Source organism: Triticum aestivum, chromosome 6B, assembly GCF_018294505.1.
Source record: "Triticum aestivum cultivar Chinese Spring chromosome 6B, IWGSC CS RefSeq v2.1, whole genome shotgun sequence".
NCBI classification, from domain to species: Eukaryota; Viridiplantae; Streptophyta; class Magnoliopsida; order Poales; family Poaceae; genus Triticum; species Triticum aestivum.
The window spans coordinates 129,725,967-129,730,346 of record NC_057810.1 but is presented as its reverse complement, the minus strand read 5'-3'; the positions used below and the strand labels follow the sequence as shown (position 1 = coordinate 129,730,346).

General features: G+C 47.1%; 1 long non-coding RNA gene across 1 annotated transcript; it reads right to left on the bottom strand.

Moving 5' to 3' along the window:
* Positions 1 to 691: 691 nt before the first annotated feature.
* LOC123133744 (uncharacterized) lies at positions 692 to 2,579 on the bottom strand. The gene is made up of 3 exons (XR_006465377.1): positions 2,234 to 2,579; positions 1,928 to 2,007; positions 692 to 1,250 (listed from the first exon to the last, which is right to left on the bottom strand). It is a non-coding gene; the product is annotated as an uncharacterized lncRNA (long non-coding RNA).
* Between the last annotated feature and the right edge of the window lie 1,801 nt (positions 2,580 to 4,380).

The following is a 4,380-nucleotide window of genomic DNA, read 5'->3' as shown; positions in this document are numbered from 1 at the left end:
CAAGATCTGGAGCGGCGCAGAGCGGGACATGCGAACACGGCATGCATTGCATCGGTGTGACCCGGAGGAGCTAGCGGCGAACGAGACGGAGCTCGATCTCCCGTCGGTGTCCAACCACGAACGCTAGATGGCATTGCAGAGCAGGAGCTTCTCGTCGTCGGACACGTCGCTACCAGAACCGGCGTCCTCCTTCACGAGGTCGTCCAAGTCCATCGGATCGGTCTCGCTGCCGGAGTCGTGGCTAGACCTGGCCATGGCGAAGGAGGCAGAGAGATTAGGAGAGGAAGTGGAGAAGACATGTGGGGAGCGGAGAGGGCGAGAGGATTGAGAGTGACTATGGTTCGTCCGAGCGGGTGAGTTTTTTGTGGTAACGGCAGTGGGAGCAGGGTGGGCCAGAGCGGGCCGGTTCGACATGGTGATGGTGCGCTGGCGCGTCTAGGCTAGATATGGAGACTGCCGATCAGTCCGGGCGTTTGGGCCAGTTTTAAGCGGCATAGTTGGATGCGGTTTTTGCGACCAAGCAGTGACCTGGCAGCCCACCCAGACGTGTGGGACGGGTATTGTGTCCGGTTGCAGATGCTCTAAGACACGAATAAGGAAGTCAAAGTTGTGTCTCAGGGAGCAAAAAAAACAGAAAAGGAAGTGAGTTTTGAGAGCGTTGGCGCATACGGAGCACTTGAATGCTACCCGAATATCTGGAAAATTACATATTCAGAATCTAACAAGGTCATGGATACATGGCGGAGTTAGAATAACTGTAACAAGTTCTCCAAAGGAATTACTAGTACACAATTAACTGTGATGCAGAGGTCGAGGACAGTGCCTGTCAACGTAGACGACGGTGCTGTCTGGCGATCCGGCGAGGCGATATGTAGACGATGGGTGGTGGAGACCATGTACCAGAGTAACCAGGAGGTCAAACATGTGATCAGAACCACAAAGCTGGGCATTGGAGCAGTCCTCATCACAATTACAAAATGGTTTTGTTCGTTCTCATCATCTTTAGGCCTTGTTCAGTTAATCATCCTCCCAAGGGGATTGGAGAGGATTGGAGGGGATTTAATCCACCACAATCCCTGCCAATCCCCTTCAAATCCACCTCAAACCGAACAAAGACTCAAGGAATTGCAGACGAGCACATGGGTTCACACTTGGGAGCTTTTACGTCCTCTCCTATTCCATGTCAGTCTTCCAATTTGCCGATGCAGAAATCCTCAATGATGTCGAAGACGCATGCGACATGCTGCAGGCTGAAATTGGGTCAAGTTAGTATAGTTATGTGAAATATAGTTCTTAGTACAATGACATGCGAGCTTCACGTGCTCCTAAAAAGTAAAATGGAATAGAAATACAAGTAGGAAAAATCAGATGTAGCTCTCCATGTCAAAACTAGCCAATAAGAAACATCCACATAAGTGTTGTTATTTAAACTAAAATTTTCTCCTTTGGACAATCCATCAGCTAGAACTATAAATTTACTAATGCAAATATCTTTTGTCTTGTTTTGGATAACATCATCATGTACCAAGATATATCATGGATATGGGCCAGTCAATTTTTTCAGAGGGCGAACACACACAATTTCAGTGATAACAGAAAATAAAATACATGGGCACTAAATTACGAATATGAATCAAGTGATTCGAGTGAAAATTGTGGATGAGAATAAGGCTCGGGAAATTGGCAGCACACCTTTTCCTTAAGCTGGTTGGAAGCTACATGTTCAAGTTTCACCAAGGTTGATTAACTTGAATTGTGGACATGCGAAAACATAATCAGAACTGTCGTTTATTGTCGTTTGTAATCATGCATTTTGCATGCATTTTTCATCGAGTGAAACTACTTGAATAAACTGGAAGTTTTAAACCAAGTACTCTTAAAATCGCTACCCCCGGGATGGAAAAAGAGGCTCAGCCCTCCGTTTTACCCCGGAAGTCGTTGTTCATCTTTCGATATGAGAGGATGGCAAGTGTGAGCACAACCCAACACATGAGTATTCTTTTTTTCCTGCGAAAAGACATGAGGTATGCTAATCACCACAGTAAGCACGAACATAATATGTTCAGAAAACTGAACAGGCAAAAAAACAGAGTTATAGTACTAGAGCGTATCGGCAAATGTATTCCTCTGAACTAACAGCTGGCTGGGCGTTGTTGAGTGGCAATCACACCATGGGACAGCCGTCGCGCAAACTTGAGGATCAGAAGAGTTAGTACCACACGTATGCAGTTACCTATAGTGGGAGGGAAGGTCGTCGGCGACGCTGACTCAGGCAGTAGGGTATCCGACGTACGGTGGAGAGAGATCCTCTATCCCTGGCGGCGGATTGGGGGCGGTGGGGCAGCCGCGGCTTCGGCGCGCCGCGATGTATGACCTGCAGTACTGTCGGCCGGCCGGAACATTGACGGTAGGAGCGACACCAAGATACCGGATTGCTGCTTCTCGCTTGCATCGGGTCCGTCGCGCGGGCATGATCCGAATGGCGCACCGCCTAGCCATCTACGGGCGGGATGTGCGGCGGCGGCTATGCGAGGAGAATTGGATCGTGGGGATGGCCTCTGAACGTGCCGTGAGGAACGGAAACAGACGAGAGATTCGGTTACTATTATTAAAGAAAATCTTTAAATGATTTTTCGAGATCCAATGGCCAGAAAAATTCAGAGTTGGAGTTACAGGAAATTACAAATTGTAACTCTACAATCACCATAAAAGAGCTCTAGAACCTATGGGTCTAGAAACGAGAAATTGGATCTTTTGCCCCACTTTACTTCTTCATTGGAGGTGGGGTCCGGGGCCACTGTTATTGAGACAATCAAGGGGTAAATCATCCAACCCCTTGAAAAGTGGGGCAAATCATCCAATCCCCAGTCTAGAAACACAGGAACAAGAGAAAGTAGACCGTTCGGATCACAGAATTGTAGAAATAGACATTTGGGTGACCATGGAAAGCACCAGGAGCCTTACGGATTTTTAAATTGGCCACAAGGCAGCTTTGTCCCTATCTCCCACCCATCACGTCACACATCAGCTCATTTTAATTAGCTCTGCATGCTCACTGCCACGACCAGAGCACCTCGCTTCGGTCTTCCCCGTAAAACATGAGCTCCAGGCAGATGTTTCAATTCCTGTGGAATCGGCATCGAAAGGACATGTTCCCTTTGGATTACTGTAGGTCATTCCTGCGTTTCGAACAGCACAAAGGAAAATAAAGCTTCATAAACAGTATTCCTTCCTGATTCCTGCAAAAATCCTATGAATCGAACGGAGCCTTAGGTTATCTTTTCATCTTTCAATCACTTTTTCCTTGTCGTACGAGTCAATACGAGATGAAGCAACTCTTGTTTAGCAAGGCAGCATGACTCTAGCAGCATATACCACAACACAAGGAGTGTCCCTAGGGGATATGTTTGCAGTTTACTACTTCCCACGAGATTGTTGGTAGCTCTGTGAGCTGCATTTTCTACTTGGCATAAAAGTGCCTCTTCATACCAGATAGCATGTGTCGGGCTGAGATCCAGTGACTTGCTAGTCACCAGTCACCAGTGAACAGTACGGTGACTTGCCCCCATCTTCACACCATCCGATCAAGAATATGTGGACAGATCTGTGTGAACAGTGCCTAAGCTACAGTACCCGACCTACAGGAACTCGCCTATAGTATTTCGCTATAGTGATTTGTCGAATAGTGCCATCTATAATACTTTATCTACAGTGTTTTGTCTGGCCTGTTCAACCTTCATCCAACGACCTGCTTCCCGCCAGTTACGGCGTGACTTGGCAGAGGCCAGTCACTGGATCCCTGTCCGCATGTGTCCATTATCCTGGTTAACTTGCATGTTGCTCTGAAGGCCCACAATGAAGGCAAATCACATCTAGTTCCCAAATTCGCTGCAGATGTCGTTGAAAGCTCTAATGAAAATTTGGGTGCCATTGGCAATGGTGGTCCTTTTAGGAACACCAAAACGAGTAATCGCATTCTTATTGGTGGAGCACACTGTGGCTGTAGTCATAAAGTTGATGTTGGGTTCGGCGGTCCTTTTAGGAACACCAAAACGAGTAACCGCATTCTTGTGGGTGGAGCACACTGTGGCCATAGTCATAAAATTGATGTTGGGTTCGGCGTAAATCCATTTAGTGAATATATTCACGGCGATTAGAAGAAATTTATGCCCTCGCGTGGTGCCGGAAAGGCTACCAGATGATCTAGCCCCTAGGTCGTGAAGGTCCGCCATAGGGGTATCTCAAGTGCTTTGGCGAGTTAGTGTTTTCGGCTGTGATATTGGCATGCATTACGAAACATTTTCAGAAATTCTCTCTCGTCAAGGAGGAATGTAGGCCAATAGAACGCTTAGTTAAAGGCCTTTTTGACCAGATTTAGAA